The 24,110-nt window shown below is 43.6% G+C and overlaps 1 protein-coding gene and 1 long non-coding RNA gene across 7 annotated transcripts in view; one reads left to right on the top strand and one right to left on the bottom strand.

Annotated features, from left to right (window-relative positions):
• Positions 1–5,327: 5,327 nt before the first annotated feature.
• LOC146344231 (uncharacterized) lies at positions 5,328–18,025 on the bottom strand. Of its 2 annotated transcripts, XR_014792181.1 has the most exons (4): positions 17,964–18,025; positions 7,825–7,929; positions 7,152–7,361; positions 5,328–6,762 (listed from the first exon to the last, which is right to left on the bottom strand). It is a non-coding gene; the product is annotated as an uncharacterized LOC146344231 (long non-coding RNA). The 2 variants fall into 2 exon arrangements; XR_014792182.1 differs by lacking the exon at positions 17,964–18,025 and having other exon boundaries at positions 7,825–8,153.
• Positions 16,844–24,110, top strand: part of KLF3 (KLF transcription factor 3) — a 52,313-nt gene continuing 45,046 nt past the window's right edge. For 3 of the 5 annotated variants that reach the window (XM_084856947.1, XM_084856951.1, XM_084856950.1), the window contains exons 1-2: positions 16,844–17,710; positions 23,994–24,046. The gene's annotated coding sequence lies outside the window, so the exon portion shown is untranslated. Of the gene's footprint in view, positions 17,711–18,379; positions 24,047–24,110 lie in introns of all 5 variants that reach the window. The other 2 variants (XM_084856949.1, XM_084856948.1) reach the window with 2 other exon arrangements.

Genomic DNA, 24,110 nt, shown 5'->3' with positions numbered 1-24,110 from the left:
TTGTTTTGTTGTTGTTTGTTTTTAAATTACTACTTATGTTTTTGTGGTTGCTATCTTATGGTGTCATGGATCCTATGCTGATTTTGTTTTGTTTTTAAATAAAATTTTTGAAAAAGAAAAAAAATACACCACTAAGTGTTGTTCTTGTTCAGTCTTTAAGTCGTGTCCGACTCTTCGTGACCCCATGGACCATAGCACACCAGGCCTTCCTGTCCTCCGCTCTCTCCTGGAGTGTGAGCAAGTTCATATTCATTGCATCCGTGATGCTATCTCATCTTCTGCCGTCCCCTTCTCCTTTTGCCTTCAATCTTTCCCAGCATCAGGGTCTTTTCCAGAGAGTTTTCTCTTCGCATTAGGTGGCCAAAATATTTGAGCTTCAGTTTCAGTATCTGATTGCTAGCATCACTAGTGTATGTCTGAAAAGAAGGGAGACATACATACACCCACGTAGGGATGTCAGAGAATTTCGCCACGAATCTCGGGGAGGCTGAATGCCAGCGCATTCGGGCCCCCAAAATCGGTGGCGAAACTGTCTGCCCCCCCGCCCCCCCTCAGGGACGGGACTTACCTTGGGCGAATCTTCCTGGTGGCAGCGGCTCCAGCGGCGGTGCGGCAGGTCTTCCAACCGGCTGCCGCCGCTGCCGCCATTTCCAGTAAAAAAAAAAAGAAAAAGTGATAGGCTATGTAAAGATTTACATAGCCTACCATGGCTAGATTTTTAAAAAATACCATGATAGGCTACGTAAATGTTTACGTAGCCTATCACGGCTGTTTTAAAAGAAAAAAAACGTGCGTACGCAAATGGTGGTGCCCATGGGCGCCACCATTTGCGTTCCTTATTTTGACACGTCTTAGTATACGTAAACATTTACATAGACTAAGACAGCGAAAAAAAGGGGGACGCAAATAGCGTAGACGCTACGCTATTTGCGTTCCCCTTATTTTTGCCGTCTTAGTCTACGTAAATGTTTACGTAGACTAAGACATGTCAAAATAAGGAACACAAGCACCGCCATTTGCATACGCGCATTTTTTTCTTTTAAATTAGCTGTGATAGGCTACGTAAACATTTACGTAGCCTATCATGGCTGACTGCAGGGACGCAAACGGCGGCGGCTATGGACGCCGCCATTTGCAGACCCGGCCGGCCAGGATTCGGGGGGGGAGGGACGGAGCGCCTCCCCCCCGGCCAGAATTTCGGGGGGGAGGGACGGAGCGTCTCCTCCCCCGGCCAGAATTTTGGGGGGAGGGACGGAGCGCCTTCCCCCACCGCGAATCACCCCGTTCGAAAAGGTAAGTGACTTTCATACATCCTTACCCACGTACATACATTTGTACATACATTTTCAGGCATTCATAAAATTCATCTGGGTTTGTTAGCTTTCACATGTGAATTCAATATGAAATCATGTTTGCACATGCTGATTTATCACCATAATATTTATTGAGAAAGGGCATCTTCTGCCCTGAGTTATTGGGCCACTATTCCATATGAACAGAATAAAACAGCCAACAGTTACTGCTTTTAATTATCTCCAGATCATTCTTGGGCAAGGATATTATTTTCCCTGGTCACTGTTGGGCTGTGATCCATGAACACCAAGGAAGCCTCATAGCTTGGCTTTACATAGGAGCTTCTCTTCAATGAATATGGCGGGGAGGGGGGAACCCCATGTGCATAGGCAATTCCCATCATAGAAGAGGATGCTCTGCTCATCTTAACTTTTGGAGCAAGCATTTTGAGTTGATTTTGGTTTACAATAGGTTGTGGCCAGTGTTAGTCCTACTTAGAGTAGACCTATTGAAAAGAACGGGGCCTATGTTAGACTAACATTGGATTCACCCCAATATATTTTCAAACTTTATGAACAAGCACTAAATTCAGAGCAAATATAAACAATTAAAAAACACTGCTCTCATACACGCAAACCCATGCACACACATGTCAGTTTAGTTCATTTTATTATGCGGTCACAAACCCATTAAAGTCAAGTCTTTTCTAAAATCAAAAAGGTACCCATAAAATGTATCTAGAGAGCAACCCTATGGTCTCTGGAAAGCATCCCAGGAAACACAGGATTTTTAAGATACTATTATGACCTCAGGCGGAGAATTCTAAAATCCAGTCCCTCCCCACTCCCCCTCCTGCACACAGCCACCGTGGAAAGAACTATGAACATAACAGCTATGCTGGATCAGACCAAGGGTCCATCTAGTCCAACACAGTGACCAACCAGCTGCCCCTGGGAAACCTACAAGCAAGACACGAGTGCAACAGCACCGTCCTGCCCATGTTCCCAAGCAACTGGTGTAAATAGGCATATTGCCTCTGATACTGGAGGTAGCACATAGCCATCAGGACTACTAGCCATTGACCACCTTCTCCTCCAGGAATTTATCTAACCCCCTTTTAAAGCCATCCAAATGGGTGGCTATCACTACATGTTGTGGTAGCGAATTCCATAGTTTAACTGTGGTGCTTGCTTTCCAAGGTTGCAAAAGCGGCCTCAAAGAGGACCTCAGAGAGGTCAGGAAGGGACTGTTCTGGTGAGTGGGGAGGGGAGAGGAGAGGCTAGAATACGAAAGCTCCTATGGCCTCTACGGTCCTGGCCCTGCCCCCAGCAGCGAGCCTCGGGAAACTTAGCAAAAGGAGGACAGAGGCGAAAATTGACTCTGCTGCTCCTCCTGCCCTGCTGGCGGCAGTCCATCCCAGCACTGGCTACTCAGAAGCCTCCGATATCCTTCTAAGGGGGGGGGCACAAGCCATGGGATTGTACCCTTCGTGTATTTCACACTTCCAATGCTGCTGGATAGTTTAGGGTAACTTCTTTTAGCAGAGATAAAACTTCTGAACAGGAATGTAAGGATTTCTATACATCATTTTATGCGTGTATTCAATATTTTAAAATAGCATGACTGAATTCTGAAAGAAAACTCCTTTCCAAAAATTTTATGTTTCATAGTTCCCCCACCTCCTCATAACATGCTTTGTTTCTGATTTTATTTGCTGATTTGGCCATTTTTCTGGGTCATTTAGTAAAAATACTGCCCTTTATTTCATATGAGCTTAAAGAGGTATGGTATTTTACCCCACCCCTTTGTCTTTGGCCCTGCCCCTTTTGCCTTCAGCCCCGCCCACCACTGGAATGCAGCCCCTGAGAGCTTCTCCAAAACTGAATTCAGCCCTTGGGGTTCAGCACCCCTCGTTTATACCCTGCATTTTCCCAGAGAACCCTGCTGCAGAGCATTCAGAACTTTCTAAGATACACTTTCAGTAAGGTAAATGTAGACCCCCCAATTGTTTGAATTTTCAGTATCTGCAGAGCTACGTTGCTCATTATCTCCCTTCATGGCTAGAAGAAGTGGAATTGTGCAAATATATGCCAAATTTTTGAGTTGATTGATTTATTTTACACTGAGTACTTGCTGTCCTGATCATCACATTTATGTATCCTGGCTCACTCGCTACTGTTGATAACACAGGGTGCTTCCAAAAGGACAGCTCCTAGCACCAGCAATTAAAAGGCATTATGCAGCTATTCTGCCTTTTCCTCCTTAATTTACTTTTTGTGGAAAGAATAAAACAAAAGAAGAAGAGGGCTGTGCAGGTCTCAGAATGGAAAGTAGGTATCATTCTGTACATTTGTTACTAATCTTCTGTTGGCTTGGCTATAGAGTAGACTACTGAAGTATGCTAAATGTGGAGCTATCATTGTTCACACCCATTTTGCAAAAATTAGGACAATATAATCAAACCATTTCTTATTAAAGGCAAAGAAAATGTATGTATATAAACACAGAATGAGGATGTGTCCTTGTTAAGATAGCAGTGATGGTATTTATCTGAATGTAACATCACTGTGGCTAATGCTGGAATCTGGCCCCTGCAGTCCTACTGCTTTTATAGTTTCATTGCTATTTATTACTGCTTGTGGTTGCTGCTGGAATACAAACTCCTGGTCTGTCTGTAATATAAAATATTATATAGTAATAACACTCCTTATGGGTTACAAGTTTTTAACTTCATATCCTGTAGTTAACAGTACCAGTTCTTGGACTCTCTGCTACATTACAGGATAACGTAAGACAAACTCTTTCCTGCTAAATGGCTAAATCTGGGAACCTACACAGTAGATTAAAACCAGGTAGGTCAGAGCAGGACAAAAAGCAGTTAAATAAGCACTTTCACTAGAAGCAACCAGCATTGAAAATGCAACATATGCATTTTTTTAGTTTTATAGACCCTTAGAAGCACTTTGGCCTGATGTTCTCAATTTCTTATATATATACATATGTATATATGTATATATATATATATATAAATTGTATATAAAATTATGATACAGCTCTAAGGTGGGGTTCCTATGATTGTGCCTCATGTACGTGTGTTTTACAGAGGAATGGGGATAATAATATATGCAGGTGCAGTTCACATTTGACATATTGCTTGTGTAATTTACTTAGGTATTCACACCCAAGAACAAAAGGTCTCATAGGAATACACCCTAAAATATGTTGTCAAATACACCATAGCCCTGTGCAGATTTCCTATGTGTTCAGAGACGTACATGCAGAGAGGGAACTCAGGATCATGTCCTGCCTTCTCATGCAGCTGACATTCTCACATTCCATCCAAACAGGTGTGCATTTGAAACCTACATTTACTAGGGTATATACAGATATGTGTTGGGATAGATCCCAGTGCAAACTTCAATTCAGTTACATGGGAGTGGGATGTGCCAAGGGGGCAGAGATAGGAGTCACCATCTGAAGCTCCTTCCCACACATACATCTTGGGGTTGGACTCGATGATCTTATAGGCCCCTTCCAACCCTACTATTCATGAGAAATGCCAGGTTGGATGAATCAGAGGTCGGAATTAAGATTGCCGGGAGAATTATCAACAACCTCTGATATGCAGACGATACCACCCTAATGGCAGAAAGCGAAGAGGATCTCAAGAGCCTCTTGTTGAGGGTGAAAGAGGAGAGTGCAAAAGCTGGTTTGAAACTCAACATTAAAAAAACTAAGATCATGTCATCTGGCCCTATCACTTCCTGGCATATAGAAGGGGAAGAAATGGAAGCAGTGACAGATTTTACTTTCTTGGGCTCCAAGATCACCACAGACAGTGACTGTAGCCATGAAATTAAAAGACGCTTGCTCCTTGGGAGGAAAGCTATGGCAAACCTAGACAGCATAGTCAGAAGCAGAGACATCACCTTGCCGACAAAGGTCCGTCTAATCAAAGCTATGGTTTTCCCAGTAGTAATGTATGGCTGTGAGAGCTGGACTAGAAGGAAGGCTGAGCGCTGAAGAATTGCTGCTTTCGAACTGTGGTGCTGGAGAAGACTCTTACGAGTCCCCTGGACTGCAAGGAGGTCAAATCAGTCCATCCTAAAGGAAATCAACCCTGAGTGCTCATTGGAAGGACAGATACTGAAGCTGAAGCTCCAATATTTTGGCCACCTAATGCGAAGAGAAAACTCCCTGGAAAAGACCCTGATGCTGGGAAAGACTGAAGGCAAAAGGAGAAGGGGACGGCAGAGGATGAGATGGCTAGATAGCATCACGGATGCAATGAATATGAACTTGAGCACGCTCCGGGAGAGAGCGCAGGACAGGAAGGCCTGGCATGCTATGGTCCATGGGGTCACGAAGAGTCGGACACGACTGAACGACTGAACAACAACAACAACAACAACAACCCTACTATTCTATGATTCTATGAACTATACGCACAAAACTAATTAGCATAGGCTAATGAGTCACTTTGACCAAAAACTTAGATACCATAATGATATGAGAAACTTTCTGTGTCTAATATCCAGGGCAAAGATGGATTAGTAGGTACCATGAGGACCATTTCTTCAGTTATCTGGCATGAAGACATACTTGCCAGCCAAGCAGCATTTGCACTGATTTGAATAGAATTTTGTTGGTCTCAGGACTGCAGCACTAGTGTCTTTTTTAACTCTCATGGAATTATTGTTTATTTGAGAACTATAAAAGAATTAAATAAAATGTAATCCTATTCATTTAAACAAGGGTGTTGTCTCTATGGTGGATTTGCTGCAAGCTGGCTTCATTTTAAGGTCGTTTGGGGCACGTGACATCATGGCCATCCCACAGCCACCCTGGAACTATTCATGGAAAAACCGGATTTTTTTTTAGACTACTTTAAGTCAGATTCTTTTCCTTAAATTGGGTTTTCCGTGGTATAGTTCTTGAGTGCCCCACCTCTGTATGTACCTCGAGGATGCTAGCCCTGCCCAGAGGTGTGCCTTTCACCATGACCCCGGTCAAGGGGTGTTTCCTGTCCCTGTGTTTCCCGTGTTTTCCAGCAGAAACCAATTAGTGTCTACTCAGAAGTAACTCCCATTGTGGTCAATAAGCCTTGACCCCTGAATGCGCACTTCAGAATTTACAGAGATCCCCCTCAATCGAAATAGCACATTTTAAAGCACTAATTCCCTGCAGGCTGTAAAATGCTATCTCGAAGCTGCGATTCTCTATTGTTTTGTTTATTGCCATTGGGAAGTAATTAATTTGCACATTTGATCATGCACAGCATTGGGTTAGAAAGGAGGCTGCTTTCCTGTCCCTGTCTTTCCCACCACAAACATATGTATGTCTACACAGAAGTAATTCCCATTGTGTTCAATAAGGCTTGTCTTTGATGCTTACTTCCTTTCTTTTGGGGAGTAATTAATTTGCAGCTTCACTCCTTTGCAGCATCAGGACCTTCAGGGGAAAGGAGACCTGGGATTAGAAAAAGGGCTGGTTGGAGCCAGGGTGCTTCAAGTATTCACAGGATTAAGTCTCTGAGGCTCTGAAGCATTTGGCTAGCTGTAAGAGAGTAGTTAATGTGGAGCTTTGCTTGATCACAGCATTGGGAGCTTTAAGGGAGGGAGAAGGATCTACAGCTGTATTTCTGTAATGCTTCCTACTGTAAGGAACTAATTAATACAAGGGGGTGGAGAGAGAAGGAAAGTGCTTTTGTCACATGAGAAAATCTCCCAGGATTTTATAGAAGGAGGAAGTGGGGGAGGAGAGCTTCTGTTATTGGCTGAGCATCCCCTGCCAGTCAGATGATGTTCACTCCAACCCCCACCCGGAAGTATGTTCCGTGAAGCGACTTATGCACTCACTTGTGGAGCCCTGAGCGGACCAAAGCTGATTCCTAGGAAAATCCGGATAATCCTCCATTCGCTTCTCCTTCCGTTGTCATGGAGAAACCTCCGAGGAGTGTTGAACCTCTTTCAGTCTGAGGGTCAAATTCAATTTCAAGGAAGCTCTTGGGGGCCACATTCAAGTAGTGGGTGAAGGCAAAAGATGGTGGGCTGAAGGCAAAAGAGATTCTAAACAGTAGAGAAATTAGTTAAAAATACAACATCCCCATAATTGTGGCACATAACTGGATGTGCACACTGAGTTGTCAATGGCTTGTGTAGAACTTTGTGACCATTGACTTTTAGTATACTACTGTGAGTGCTTGAAAAGTTGCTCTGCTGAGAGTGCCAGGCTAAAAGTCAATGCTTGTGGTGTTGGCTTTCACAATATCACCTAAAATTCACCATACGCAGCAACTACTGCATGGGAGGTGTCCATCTTAGTAACATTTGCAACTATCGATAGGTGTTTCATTTGGCATTCATCAAACAAGACAGCTTTTTAAAGGATTTCTTTAAATGAAAGATTCAAAGCTATAGGTCTTCTGTTGTTTAGACTGGTATAAATCTTATGTAACCCCAGTTACATCCATGGAATTATAATGAAATGTATGAAATTGTAACAACCCTTGAAATGAGAAACTCCCATTACCTTCAATAGGAGCATCTGACACATTTCTTGGTAGTTTTGCATGACTTGATAATCCTGTCCTCAGTTTCACTGGTTTAACTATCAGTGCAACCAATGGGAGGTTACCTGTGTAAAAGGAAGGCAGAACAGGAGCTATAATTAGTGGTATTACATTTATTGCACCTTATATCTGAGCACATATATGTAGCAACAGCAGGGCATGGCCAATGCAACACCCTAATGAGATGTATTCTGACCATTCAGAAGGCACTGAATTATCAATAATAATAATAATAATAATAATAATAATAATTTGATCTATATCAAATGTGAAGGCTACTTTATGTTTTCATTTTTTGAAATGTATTAATAGCCTTGTAATATAAAATAATGCTTAGTTAAGAGTTGCATGATCGTATTTCAATAATACCACTTAATGGGTTCAATATATAAGCACTGAGGTTGCCAACATGATGCCCATGGGCATCAATGTGCCTACAGACACCTCTCTTGTCTGTTTGGCAGAAGCCTGCCAAACATTCTGTTTTTTTATTTTTAAGATTTTTTAAATTAAAATTAATTCTAATTAAGAATTACAACTATTTCCTTGACTGGGAAGCTTGCATGCTGCAAAGCGAAGTGTTGCCTTCCTGCGCCATCTTTATTTCCAAGAATGCTGGGCCATACGTGGGTCCCAGAGGCAGTCTTAGAAAATAAAAATGGTGGTTGGTTGCAACTTAGTGCTTCATTTTGAAATGTACCTGGCCAGCCCAGAAAAAACAAAGAAGGTAAGTTGGGGGATGGTAGGAAATGTCCTGGGGCTGTGTGTGTGTGTGGTTTGTGTGTTTGTTCAGGCATTGTGTGTGTCTGTTTTGCCTGGTGTGTGGGTGTGTTCTGCCTGGGATCTGTGTGGGTGTGGTATGTGTTTCTCTATGATTCTTCTATTCACAGTTTGCCCTCTGTGAAATAGGTATTTTGTTGTGCTTTGTGAGGGGAAATATATTATTTGGCATTTGGTGCTCAGACCTTACTTCTGCCTTGTATGCAGTTTCTTGGCCAAATTACTTGTCTCTGGGGTTCATCACTTTGCCTTCTGTGAAATGGCTGTTGGAGCAGAAAACTGTGAATTCAAAAGTGTGGTTTTGTCTTTTGGAGCTAAGACCCCACCTCTGTTTTGTACTTGGGTTCTTAGGCAAGTTACTTTTCTTTTAGTCTCATCACTTTGCCTTCGGGGAAATGAGTGTTTTGTAACTGGCCATGCCATGGCAGCCGACAACACACTCTCAAAATTCCAGATGCGCCCACCGACCCAAAAATGTTGGGGACCTGTGGCTCAGCATCCTGTGTTGCAATTAATTTTAACAGCTTCCAAGATGTATGTGCAATATTTTTCAAGGCTGTGGTCAGAGTTTGCAGCACTATGATGTCTGCACAATGGCTCAAAGTGAACCAAGGTAACAGATGCATTAAAAATGTCTGAAGCAGAATGTGTACAAACTGGTTGACAAATAAAGCAAATGAACAGCTGGCCTCCTAGCTCTTACACCATTGTGTGATTTTTATTCCTTTCATAATACAAGAATAAAGGATTATCCAATGAAATTGGTAGGCAGTAGATTCCAAACCAACAGAAGGAAGTACTCTTTCACACAACCCTTCGTTAACGTAAGAATTCACACAGGCACAGAGTGTGGTGACAGATCTTTTTGAAGAGGAAAAAAAGTTAAGTCTATGAATGGCAAGGGCTGGCCTTCTCATGAGGCTGGGTGAATCCTCCACTTCAGGCAAATTATGCACTCCCCCCCCCCCAGGAACACCTGTCACCATTGCCACTGCAGCATATCACCCACCTGTCCACCCAACCACTCTTTCTTTTGCCGCCGCCCTCTCTGCCCCATTGCCACTGCCACCTGCTCTGCGAATCCTCTCAGACTGAGCAGCAGGCAGCCAAGCCCCCTGAAGAGTTGTGTTGCCTAGAAAAGCGGCCAGCACAGCTCTTCAGAGAGGCGGACAGGCCCAAATGTCTGGCTCTGAGGGATCCTCCATTAAAGCCAGGTATGTGGGACATGCAGGGGTGTCCTTGGGAATTGCCTGTACAGGCAGTGGTGACAGGGAGGAGAGGGAGACAGACGTGGCCAGCGTGGGGGGAGAGGGAGGGAGAGGCAACAGTAAGGGAAGTGCAGCGGCTGCAATAGGGGGCAACAGCGGCACTGTTGATGGCTTTTAACCATGATAGCTACATTGAACTTACATTATATCTATGAATACCAGATGCTGGAGACCTATAATGAAGGAGGCCTGGTGCCTTTATGCCTTTTTTACAGGCTTCCTGCTGGAATAGGGTCCTAAATAATATGGTCTGATCCAGAGCTCTTCCTATGTTCCAAAGCTTGCAATAGCAGGAACCCCAATAATGATTTCAGATTTCAATTGAAAAAGCATTTTGGTGGGTAGAGGGTGTGAACACTATTTCTTCTGATAGCTTCTTCTCTTCAGGGAGGGTAGGAATTGGCCCAAGAACTCTTGGACTTTTAAAGGGCTAGAAGGCCGGGAATAACTGAAGAGGCTGGAGTAGAAAGGAGGCAGAAAAGGATTCAGCAGGTTGTTTTGCTGGCACTCCCATTAGGCAAAGGTTAACACAGTCCTCCATCAGAACGACACGCTCTTCACATCTAGGGAAGTTCCCTACCGTGATCTGCATGTAGGGACACAGCCCTGTTGGTTTATTCAAAACATTTATACACCACCCTTCATTCTATCAGGATTTCAGGGTGGTGGACAATCAATTATCTCACAAAACATTAAAACAGCAAGTAAAACCCTTAACAAAAAGTTTACAAGGTGTGAAAATGCCTGGACGAATATGAATATTTTTGCCTGGCACTGAAAGGACTGCAGCATAGACACTAGGTTAGCCTCTTTAGGGAGGGTATTCCATAGGCAGGACAGCACTGCCCATTAAGCCATTTACTGTTACCATACTTTCACTGTGCAACAAACTGTGCCATCTTTGTCTCATTCATCCTCTCTGCAGCCTCGTGAGATGCATAAGTATTGTTCTGATACGAAGGATGAGAGACAGCAACTTGCTTGTGCCTCTGCTTTAAGTCCACATTTTACTGATCTAACAAGACAAAATTAGGAGATGTTGAGGCATTCCCATCCCACCCCCATGATGTATCTACACGTAGTTTGCATCAAAATACAGTACGGCTGGGTTGTGAAATGTATGGCTTTCAATATACGCTTGCATGGACTTAGTGACAACAGAATTTCTCCCTCATAACACACCACACATAATCTATTCTATGGTGCAACCACACACTGTGTACAGTTCTGGTCACCACACCTAAAAAAGGATATTGTAGAGTTGGAAAAAAAGGCAGAAAAGGGCAACTAAAATGATCGAGGCCCTGGATCAACTCCCCTATGAGGAAAGGTTACAACAAAGCGGGGATTGTTTACCTTAGAAAAAGGGGAAGTAAGAGGGGACATGATACAGGTGTACAAATTATGCATGGTGTGGAGAAAGTGGATAAGGAGACGTTTTTCTCCCTCTCTTATAATACTAGAACCCAAAGGGGTCATCCCATGAAGCTTATTGGTGGGAGATTCAAGACAGATAAAAGGAAGTACTTCTTCATAGAGTGCATAGTTAAACTATGGAATTCCCTTCCACAAGATGTAGTGATGGCCACCAATTTGGATGGCTTTAAAGGTGTTCGTACAAATTCATGGTGGATAAGGCTGTCAATGACTACTAGTCCTGATGGCTAGCTATGCTACCTCCAATATCAGAGGCAGTATGCCTATGTACACCAATTGCTCAGAAAGATGGGTGGGAAGGTTCTGTTGCACTCAGGTCCTGCTTGTGGGTTTCCTGCGGGCAGCTGGTTGGCTACTGTGTGAACAGAATGGACTAGATGGGCTCTTGGTCTGATCTAGCATAGCTCTTATGTTTTTATTGCAGCAAATTTTTACAAAAGCACAAAGAGTTATAGCTGAAGTCTGATTTGCCCATATAATTACCATGTCCAAATCAATAAGGAATATAGAACCCTGATGTGATCTGGTTATCCAGGAATTAACCAAGCAAACCAAGAGGTTCATCTGACATTTGCATGTACTGTACTTCCTGTGCTTCATTTGTCACGTGCAGTGAAACATTATCAGATTGCCTACTACACCTTCTGTGCTGTGTAATAGCAAGCATCACATGAACCAAACCGCTGCAATGCTGGCTTGACTGCCACACCAAAGTATGCTGCATCACTTGGCCCACAAATTCCAAGAGCCTGGCTCCTCTTGGAATGCTCCTCATTCACAAATGATCCCATGCAAGGCATGGTAGTTCAGTGTATGATATTGCCATATCAGATGGCGCCAGACATTAACCCTGGTTCCTGGTTGAGGAGGGTTCTAAGCTCCAGGCTAGGGGAGTTGAACCTCAGGCCCGCGGGTCAAATCTGGGCCACCTGGGGTCCCAATCCAGTTCTCCAGGGTTCCCCAGATGGCCACACCCCTGGGATCCTGATATTTTGGCCTGGCTACTTTTGCTTTGGGCCCACCACTGAAATGCAGCACCCGAGAGTGTCTCTGAAATTGAATTCAGCCCTTGGGCTGAGATTCAACACCCCCTGGCCTAGAGTTCAGAACCATCCTCAGCCAGGAAATGTAACATTTATTCTTGCCATTACACCAATTACTTTAGACTTTATAAAACACAATGTTAAAAGGGACACTGCTAAGATTATGCACCAAGAGAGCAATCCTATGCATGTTTAGACAGGAAAAAAGCCTACAACTCCCAGCATTTCCCACCCAGCTGTCAAAACATGCATAGGATTGCACCTTAAATTAATCAAACCAATTATTTCAGCTTTTTTGCTCTGGGGTCATCTAAGAATACCAAGTCCTTATTTTCAAATCAGGCTCCTAAATATATATGTAGCCTATTTTTTCCCCATTTCTAGCCAAACTTTTGGCTTACAAAATCCACTGGCACACCATTATTTTATGTTTTATTGTATTTATCTCCTGCCTTTACTCCAAGGCGCATGTATGGTGTCTCCCACCTTTTATCCTCACAACAACCCTGTGAAGCAGATTAGGCTAAGAGATAGTGACTGGCCCAAGGTTATTCAGTATGCTTCATGGCTGAGTGGGGAATTTCAATCCAGGTCTCCCCGGTCCCAGACCATCACTTTAACCACTACACCATACTGGCTGTCCAACTATTAAATATTTTACACCAGAGTAAAAGTGGATGGGGTGGGGACTGGCTGAGTGGGTAAGGGTAGTGGTGAATGTCTCTTTACAACAGGATGTGGTGCCATCATGCCTAAAAGAGGTGGTGGTTAGAATTTTGTTGTTTTTAAAAGCCTCCCTAAACCCCATGGTATTGGATAACTTCTGGCAAGTTTCCAACATTCTGTTATTGAGCAGGTGCTGGAGCAAGTGATGGCGTCTCAGCTTCAGGTGTTTTGTGGATTAGGTCGATTACCTAGATCCATTTCAATCTGGCTTCAGGCCTGGTTTCAGGACAGAGCCTGCTTTGGTTGCCTTGGTGGTGGATGATGTATGTGAGGGACGAGACGGGGGAATGTGTCCCTATTGGTTCTTGGGACCTCTCAGTGGCTTGCAATACCGTTGACCACGGTATCCTGCTGGACTGCCTGGATGGGATGGGACTTGGAGGCACCATTTTATGGTGACTCTGGACCTTGCTGGAGGGGTGATTTCAGAAGATGGTGCTTAGGGACTCCTGTTTGAGGTCTTGGCCAATGGCGTAAGGTGTCTCTCAGGGTTCCATCTTGTCCCCCATTCTATTTAAAGTATTGGACTGAGACTCAGGAGATAGGGCTTCTAGTCCCTACTCCGCCATGAAGCCCACTGGGCCAGTCACTGACTCTCAGCCTAACCTATTTCACAGGGTTATTGTGAGTATAAAACAGAGGAGGATCATGAAAGCTGCCTTGGGTTCCTTGGAGAAAAACTATTAATAATAATAATAGGCTACTACACCTGCAAATTTCATCCAGGCCTGACAAATAGGGGAGGGGGAGGTATAGCTGTTTGTTTATTTTTAATTTCCAATGATAGTCAGTGGGAGGCATGAAAATTTGGACTTCTGAATCAAAATTCAGATTTGGACCCAACCCAAAGTGGGCAACATCCAAATCAGTCCGGGCTGAATTGCCATGTTTTCCAAATTACCAGATTGGAGTCCAAACAAATCTTGTTGTCAGTGCAGAACTCTGCCATTACCACTCCCTGGCAACAAAGAAACTTCATGGCAATAAAGAAACAACGTATGTGGCACTGTCAAAGCTGATACTGGTCAACACCTGGGATGGAAGAGATGCTGAGGGGGAAAGACACATGAGGTATTGCCAACTGGTTACTCCATCAGAGCTCCTGTAGCTCTAGAGATAGTAGGGTAGCAACTTGCTGTTAGGAACACATTCACCTGTTGCGTAAATATCTGTCATAGAGCTTACAAGGGTACAGGAGTCTGCCTAGAATGTGTAGGTTAAAGTTCTACTGAGGAACATAGGTTTCATATAGATGGTAAATAACGCAGGGGCAAGATGGAACCTTGCAGCACCCTGCAAATCAATGTCACAGGGTGAAGCTACAGAAAGACCAAAACCACCATAATGCCCTGCCCCCTAGTCCCATCTGAGCAAGACAGCCCTGAAGGATACCATGCATAATGGCATTAAATGCTACTGAGAGATCCAGGGGGATTTGCTGCAAATTGAGAGCATTTCGACTTCACTCGCAGCACATGACGTCATGGTCAGTCCCCAGCCACCTCACAGATTGCCAGTGGAAAAGCTGGATTTTTGCAGACTACTTTTAGTCCAGTTTATTTATTTAATTAGGCGCACCTCCATTTCAAATGCTGTGTGCCCCAACACTCTGCATTAACTTTGGCATAATAGTCCTGCCCAGGGGTGTGTCTTTCACCTGGCCGTGACCTCGGTGACCCAGGTCAATGGGTGTTTCCCTTCCCTCTTTCCCCCCAAGTTTTTCCGCCATTTCGCAGCCGGGCACAGCAAAGTTCAGAGATGCCTGTAGGTATTCCTTTCTTCTCATACCTCACACTACTTTACTTTTCTCTACTCACTGTAGGTTATTCTTCTTTTCCTCTAGAGAGAGGTAGTGATGGAAAATGTATGAAGTATTGGCAAAGTCCTGATTCCCATCCAAAATTAATAAGCGAGTATAGGAGTAAATAGCCCCAACCAGTCGTGATGTTGCCAAAGCAACGTAGCACTTTCACACAGTAAAGTACTCCAGGGGATACGTTACAGTGAGATCCCACATTTATGAATGGAAAAGCAAACTGTTTAACAGCGTGCATTTCTCATTCATAAATGCGGGATCTCACTTTTACATGCCGTCGTAATTGCAGAGTGATGGCTTTAGACACAGTAGTTACCCCCTTCAGTTTTCCCCTTCTCATTATGGAGCATTCACCCCCCAGACTCAGTTCCACTGCATCAGAAAGACAGAATCAGCACAGTGGACATGTGTAGCACACATTAACCACTACACAGGAACTACCGGTTACATTCGCAGTATTGATGGAGCAAAATAGCACTTTCATGCATTAATTGTAATGCGCTATCTCGATAGGTTGATCTTGTGATATTTATGCTGCAAAGTCCTGCTGGCCTTTTCACAAGGGAAACTATGCTGCTGGCTCTATATTATATTGTATTGTATTATTATAGGTACTGGTGGGGTATGGGCCATTGGATACGTATTCAGCATTGCCTTCAGGAAGAAGAGGGGACAGGACAAGGTGAAAGGGGTGGATGGGACAAGACTCTCAGAATGATGACGTGCATCGGGACTGCTGGGATTCCATCTAAGTCATCCCAGCATATTGTGAATTAGAGTTCAGTGTGACCAGCCTGGGGAGTGGGATTGTCTGCTTCTTTCAGTGCAATATATCCCCTTATGGAGCAGTGCCGAATTCCTTTAAAAGCGCAGAAAAACGGAGAGCAATGTCAAAGCGTTACCATGAAGATCCCCCTCAGGAGATTCAGAGAGCTTCAGCTATTGGCCGGTATAGAAATAAATAAATAAATCAGCAGAGTCTCCATAATGTTCTTTGAGTTCAATTATGAATATGGGTGAAATTTTGTGGAAATCAGATCTCTGAATGCAAAGACATTCTAACCCTGCTAGAGTAATCTGAACACATATTCTCTGCCCTTAGATGCTTTGGAGTGTTTTCAGATCACTTCCACCACACTTTGTGTCTTCACTCTGTATGAGATGCTTCAGAAGCCCTGATCAGGAAACTGCCATCTACCACGGGAAGTAGAAGGCCCTAATTCACTTGCTGTGTGGCGTAGGAGGATCTGGTGGCCCTGAAACATTTGAGGTCTTGTTCATATAGCCCACCGAGTGGGTTGGGATATAGCCCACCGAGTGGGTTGGGATATAGCCCATGGTGAGACACTTGGGAGCACACCACCTCACCACTTTGTGGTCTATGCTACAAAGACTTTTCAAGCAGCCAACCACGTGCCTAAAATGACGAAGTGGCTGGGCCCACCATGGTGGCAGGGGCCTCAGATAGCAGATTTTCAGGTACAATGAAAAGATGGCATTTATTTTATGTTAAGCAAGGGGTGAGGGGCGTGTGCCACATGGCTTTTCCATCTCAGGTCCCAAAACCTCTTGCAGGGGGGTCCAGCTGAGCCCTGACATGGCCATACCCCTAATAGATCTATAGGATAAGGGCAAGTGAAGTATTACAGAGAGTTAACTAAAAATACTGTGTGAATTATGAACTTTTGAAATAGAAAAACTATTTCGTTACACTGCTATGTAAGAAGTGAAGTACAACACACTCAAAAGAGAAAGCTCTCTAAAGGGCCTGCCTTCCACTCTGCTATGGGCTACGTGTCGCCTTTTTGTGCCTTTGCGGTGACCAAGCTAATTGCGCGGCAGCGGCAGGAGCCTCCTCCCGCCTCTGTCAGCGAGCACCTCCCTTCCTTCCCTTTGGGCTTTTTGGGGGGTGGGGGTGTTGTTGTTTTTCGCTGCTGCAGCTTTGCTTCCAGGGAGGGCGTGTGTCATTCCGAGCCGGCTGCCAGGTGCACACGCCTTTGCCTGACAAGCGAGGAGGAGAAGGGAGGCCGAGGCGCGCAGCAGCTGGAAGGGCAAGTTTGTCAGCGGGGCGGCCCCACCCTTCTCCTCGGCTGCGGGGGGGGGGTAATTAGTGGCTAACTTGCGCGAGGAGGAGCCGTCTTCGTCTGCCTCCCGGGGGAAGGGAAGAGTCAGTGCGTGCCCGACTTGTTTGTGTGAGTGTGAGAGAGAGGGAGCCAAACAGTGACTCGCCTCGCCCCGACCCCTGGCTTGGATTGTGGTGTGTTGAGGCCTCCGCCCAAGCGAGGCTGAGAGGAGACGCCCTGCCCGCCCGGCTGAGTGAATCGCGCGCCCCTCCCTGACCCGACCCTTCCTCCCTCCCGCCCTCCTTCCTTCCCGCCCTCTTAGTTACCCCGCCGGCCAAGGGAGCCTGGCAGAGCGAGCGGCGCCGGCGTCATGTGACAGCGCTGCCTAGTGCCAGGAGCCTGCCTGAGTGGGGGAAGACAAGCAGGCGAGAAAGAAGAGGCGCTCGGACCGACTAGCGGAGCTGCTGCTGCGGAAAAGGCAGAGGGACGGACAGGCTCCGGCAGCGGCATTCGCCGCTCGAGAGAAACAGCCCGACAAAAACCTCTCTCCCCCCCCCCCCCCCGCCGCCTTTACAAGGACCTAAAGGGGAGAGAGAAAAGCTCCTCGGTTTTCCACAAGAGAAAGCAAGCAACGCCCCCCCCCCCCGCACCCAAGCAGCAACTTCGGTGTCCCGTCGGGGGCTAGTGGTGTCGCCTCGCTTGACAAGGAAAAAGTAAGTCGCGCGGAGAAAGGGGAGGAGAAAAAGGTGGCGGTGGAGACTTCAGGGAACGCGACGTGTCTGGCGTGGGGGGGAGGGAAAAGGAGAGAGGTAACTGGGACCGTACTGGAAGCGCGGCGTGGGGGGGGGTACGCACGGGGGAGAAGGTGCTCCCTTGAGCCCGGCGAGGCAGAGAGAAGGGCTTGTTTAAGGCGTGTCACTCGCGTGAAGGGGTTGCCGCTTTGAGGACACAAACGCGCGCGCCGACCTGGACAAAGCGACTTCTGCCACTTCCGCGAGAACGTCGTCGCAGCTGCAAAAGTTGCGTGTGAGGCCGGGGGGGGGGGCAGGAGGTGGAATCTCTCTCTCTAGCACCCCGGGGTGAGTGAGTGAGTGGGTAGGTAAGGAGAGACAAGACTTGCCGCTTGGATTACCAGAGGCCGGGTTCATGGCTGAACGGACGCTGCAGCTTTGCGTTCACACGTATCCACTGGTCTGCAATGGAATTGAGGGTCGTTGGGTTGCAGAGGGGGGCGCATCCTTTGTGTTCCGGGTTTTTTGCTTCTACTGAAATATGAGCCATTCATCCTGTCATTTGGAGCTGTGGTGATACGGAATGCGAGGAATCTGACAAAAGCCTAGGGTACCACCTCTGTCTTGAGGGCCTTTTTTTTTTTTTTTAAGGAACACCTGGAATCACTGGAATACTGGATTTGACAGAATTTTCAGCTCACTCCATGGGATACTTTCCTGTCTTCAAGTGGGAAAGAATATTGCTCCATGTGTGTTCGTGCTCCATATATTGATTTCAGTCGTCACTGCATAGGATGCTTTTTTGACAACAGTGAGCCTCAACTGCCTACATCATCGCATCCTTGGAGAAGCCCCATTTAAATCATTAAGATGTCAGTAAAGTTGCCCTGTAGTGTGTGTGTAGAGGGGGGGGGGGTCCAGCTTTTCTCAAGGAGGAAGGAAATACAGAGAGTACATCAAGTTGTGTAGTTTCTACACATACAAAGACGAGAAGAAGGTGATTTGTGTAGCCTTGGGGTTTTGTACCTAGATACCTAGGCAAGTAATGTCAGACATTCTCCTATTTAAAGTAGCTTTTAAATTAAAAAGTGATTCTATTACTATCCACCAATTTAGTCACTATTTGGGTAAAGAATGTAGTGTTAAAGAACAAAACTAAATTTGAACATAATTGATTTGCTTTGTTGCTTTGTTTCTGTTGGAGTACACATTTGTCTTGAGGTGAAGATGTCATGTGTACCGTTTAAAGTAGGAATTATGGTAAGAATGATACCATTGGAGAAGAATCGTCTGCCCATGTTTTATTTTCATTGGCCAAAGAGACTCTTCAACAGGGATCAATGTATTTTCATTTTTTAAACACACACACATTAAATATGCACCAAAGCTGACTGTATTGAATTATGTTAAGGAAACATGGTAGAATGTCTCTCACACGTGACTATCAATGTAAATAACAGCAATACTTGGCTTCCTTCTTTTCTGAAAGTTGCCTTCCTTGTGCTTAAAGACAGTTTAATACTACTTAAATGTTTGTCAGATGCAAGTTTCATACTTAAATGCCATAGATGTGGAATATAACAAATTAAAATCCTAGTTTCTATCTGAGGAAATTGTACTAGAATCCTCAAGACAACACATTTCCATGTAGATTAACATTTAGCTTTCTCCTTAATGCAGAAATTAGATGAAATTGGTCCTCTTGTCCCCACTGATTCTTCTGCTGAGTTACTTCTACACATGCTGCCAGTTGAACAGTAACTCTTGCACAGTTGTGTATGGCCTTTTGTAAATGCAGGAAGTGCCACAGTTCACAGGGCTCAATTTTTTCAGTTGCTGGGAAAATCTAAACCTTGCATTGATGCTGAGGCCTTCAGAGGTTTAAGTTGTAGTTTTAAATCTTTAAACATTTTTATTATCTGCACTGAAAGCCAACAAAATGCACTGTAACATTTTTTCCATAGAGTAGTACAAGCTTTTATAGTTTGCCTCATTAGTTGCTGCATCATAGGACTCAAATCTAGATTAGATTAACATTTTGACCTACGGATAATGTACATCAACCTAACTTTGCGTTAAAACTTTTGTTTTGTAGCACTAATGCTTTCAGATTACCTTTTCTTCCCCCCCCCCCCATCCCATCAAAGCACAGGAATAGTTTCTTTTTATCCAAGCAGACGTCCAGGTTTTACTTTGACTGAATTTTATACTGGTAAACATAGATATGAAAAATAAAATAATATTGAGAATAACAGTGTCTAATAACAGTGAAACTTGATTGTCAAAGCAGCTTGCTGTTCTGCCTTGTTTTTTTACAATCACCAAAGTAATCTGTCCAAACTAAAGTTATAATCTAGTAAATAAAGAAGATGAGTTAGCCATCCCAACCTGGTGTCCCAGATGTGTTGGACTACAGCTCCCATCATCCATTGCCCATGCTAGCTTAGGAATTATGGGAGTTGTAATCAGACATCTGGAGGGCACCAGGTTGGGGAAAGCTAGATGAACCTTCACAGGTGTTCAGAAAAGGCAGGCCTATAGCAATCTAAGGCTACAATCTTGTGCATACATTTACTTTGCAGTAAGCCCCATTGGTACTTAATTCTGAATAAATATGTATAGAATTGCATACTAAATGGATTTTGTACTTATATTTTGGAATGCTGAAAACAAAGGAAATAACAGAAATGGCGCTCTGTTTAGAAAATGCATATCAGTTATGAGGGTGGGTCCAAGCATAACCTTAACACTTTAAGCCTCATTGATTTAGCTGAGAAAGGGGTAAAACACTGAGACTAGATTAAGATAAGTAGGACTCTACAGTAGCCTGTTGAAGATTACTGATTTAGAACCATATCAAAATTCCTGTAATAAAATTTGCTAGTTGCTATGATGCTAGTCAATGCAATGTAGCACTTTCCTATACTCCTTTCACAGCTGTTACAGCAGACCTGTGTTACTGATCTAGATCGTAATATGTTTTAGTAAAAAATGAATTCCATAAAAGCAGTGCAATAGATAGAAATAAAACCAGATATAAAATGGTCTTTCGTCTTTCTGGACAGTATTGTGGTCTGTCTATGGGTCAGTTCAGATGTCATGATAAACCATGACTTAATCGTGATGGGAATGAGCATCAGCAAGCCTTGGGCTGGCTTGCTTCTGTTCTGGTGCGGACACAAAGAGGAGATAGAAATGTTTGCTTCTGTTTTTAATTAACCACAGTTTAGTGTGGCATCCAAACTCTAAACTGTGGTTTGTTTGAAACAAGCCAGATTCATAACCCATGGTTAAAAGTTGGCCTGTTTCGAACAAAAGTTAAGATTAATCACTGTTAGTCAGGTTTGGACAAAATGACAAGCTGTGAGTGTTTTAAAAAATGGAAGCAAATGTTTCTGAATTCCTCCTCTTTATGGCCAACCTGAGATAGTACTATGTGAGCCCAAGGCTTGTTGCAGCTTGTTCACATCACAATAAATCTTGGTTAATTATGACATCCAAGGCAGCTTACTGTCATGGTATTTTCTTTCTGTAATGTGTCTTAATGGTATTTTGTTTTTAATAAATTAATTCTGCATGTAATATATTATATTCATGGTACTATCATTATACACTAAGTTGTTTGTAGTGTCTTCTCATACCAAGGAGATCTTGTGTGGATGGAAGAGGCAGGCTAGCAAGTGCCATAGAACAGCTCTGATAATTAGCTGTTCATTTTTTTCTTTTTGAAAGAATGTACTTATTGGGACCAAGAGTCTGCTTTGTGTCTTGATAAAAGTTTGTATTTGTTGTTCATAATTACAGAGTGTTTAAAAACAAAATGTACAGGGAGTCCAGGGTTAATTAGTTTGAGCTGTAATGGAAGAAAAAGAAATCACATGTTGGGGTTATGTTGTCCAGTATAGATATTAACCCAGTGTTTGTTAAGGGCAGTTCTCCTATGCAGAGACGGTAGTTTTTACTCACACCCATTGACCAAACACTTACACCCACGTTGTTTGTTTGTTTGTTTGTTTGTTTTTAAAAATTCCAGCTGCACATGAATATAGAGGTCAGGGAGGGCCACCTAAACGTTTCTCTGTGCTTTCTTTCCAGCCTAGCCTGCAGAGCTGTTTCCTGTTCTTTGTTTCAAGGCTGGGGTTTGCGTCATACATTCCAAGTAGCATATGTGTGCTCTTTCCTGTTTCAGGCTGTTTCTGGTAGATCAGTAGCCCAAACCCGGCCCCCTGTCACTGCCCTACAACTCCCAATCCCCACCCAGTGAATTATCATGTCTCTACACACTTATGATTGCCTAAGCAGCCTGTGTTATGTCACCATAAGAAGCCAATGTTAACCTTTTAACTCTCACACTCTGTGCTCCGGTATACTTGGGTGATTAAGGATTTTTATTCTGAATTTTTGAAGAAAAAAAATATTTTTGAAGAAAAGACATAGCTTTGGCTGCTCTTTTAAAAAAAAAAAAAAAAGCTTGTGATGGTGTGAATTAGAAATAATTCCACTGAAGTCTACACATCCAAAAGTGAGGAAAAAATTAGGCTGCTCACGAGTTTATGTTAAAGTATATTCAGTATTGGTTCTGAAAGGTTTTACAGGAATCACTTCCCAGTGTAGTTTTGTTTAACTTTACCACCCTGTGGTGATGATGATAACAATAGTATTTAGAGTATATAAAGCATATTTCACTTTATCAAAGTGCATTTTTTCTTCATTGTGATAGAAGAAAACCTACCCAAAGCAGAAATGTACATCCAAAACTGAAAATTAAATGTGTCGGAATGGGAAGGTACTCCCCATTTCACTGAGTTCAACTTCTGCCTTAAGGCAGTGAGCCAATTCACATGTAACAATAGTCTGTGGGTTAGGAACGAGAGGGAGAGAGCAGGCATGCAGCCTTTGTTGCACCCACGACTTCCACGTTTAATCAACAGCCTATGATCGGTCCATTCATAGGTTGCTGAACATGATATGCGAACCTGGAGTGCTGGGTTGTTTAGGTTGTTTATCCCTTAAACAGCACCCAGCACTCTGGGTTCACATGTCATGCTCAACAACCTACAGCCCAGCTGATTGTAGGTTGTTGATTAAAAACTGAAGTCACAGGCGTGCAGGAGGCAGTGGTCCCGCTCATGTATGACAACCCATGGGTTGTTTAAACCATGGGCTATTTTTATGTGCAGACCACTTCAGTTTGTCACATTCCTAAGCCACGTCCATTTTTCTCATTTAAAACCTCCAATAAAGTACCATCTCTGTGCACTTCATCCATTGTAGAAGTGCTTCCTAATCTTTATTTGGAGTAGGGAAATACAATTTCTCTATACTATAGAAAACATTAAGCATTCTTTGTTGAAATAAAATAGCATATCAGATTGGGAAGCAAGGACACATTCACAATGAGAGTAGGTAGGCAGACAGTGTTCAAGAGGAAGTTGAGAAAGAGAACTTGGAAAATCTGCAGTATTCTTAGCTTTAGTAGCGATTGAGCTAAAGATGTATTTTGCAGATACCAAGTATTCCTGTTAAAGACTGTGTGATTATGAATAAGTGAGATTAACAACTACATTATGGATTTGAGGCAAAGTCCACTGAGGTCAGTTAAAAGAATGCTATTAATTTCAACATTTGGCTTTAGATAAGATCCAGGATGAAAGCAAAATATATGAAAAAGTGATAGGCATCGTCTCACCTTTATGCTTAATTATTTGGGCTCATAAGGTTTATATCTCTTACCTCACCCCCACCAATAACTTCTGCACTGATCTGTGTTGTTAGATTCTTCTGTGATAGCTTAAGGATTATTACAAAACAGTCTTAAATGTACCTAACAATATCTTCTCCATACCTAACATTGTCTACATTGACAATTGTAGACAAGAAGATTTGTGAATGGAAGCAGGTTTCTGCATGACTAACACTTGCTGGAACAGGAGCCAATGGTGTAAATTGGATGCACATCTGGATGCAGATGTCATCTATCTGCACAACATTACTTTCAGTTGGGTGTTCATTTAGATGTGTGTGTTGTCTCCATCTACAATCAGGTGCAACCAGTCATGTGAAACGATATGTGTTAAGAACTGGATTGGGGCTTATAGGACAAAATCTAGCCAAAGTTAAACATTTATCATTCTTATTGATTTCAAGCAAGAGCTTACTGCGCTCTCCCATTAAAATTGTGACTAAAAGTTTTTAACTTTGGGGGGATTGTTATGTCTATTCTACTTAGAGATACACTTACAGTGGTTTGCTTTTTTTCCCTCAGAAGTACCAACTTCAAGAAAATATTTGTGTGCAAAACAGAAGCTAATCTTTTTGGTAAGTTATATTTCGCAAACATTTTTACTTCTCTCTTGCGAAGGCATTAAAGAGTTTTGATTCT

This window comes from Heloderma suspectum, chromosome 5, assembly GCF_057233095.1.
Source record: "Heloderma suspectum isolate Gila_16-S chromosome 5, 16-S_ref, whole genome shotgun sequence".
In the NCBI taxonomy this organism is placed as follows: Eukaryota; Metazoa; Chordata; class Lepidosauria; order Squamata; family Helodermatidae; genus Heloderma; species Heloderma suspectum.
Note: the sequence above shows the minus strand (reverse complement) of the source record. Positions and strands in the feature narration are given on the sequence as shown.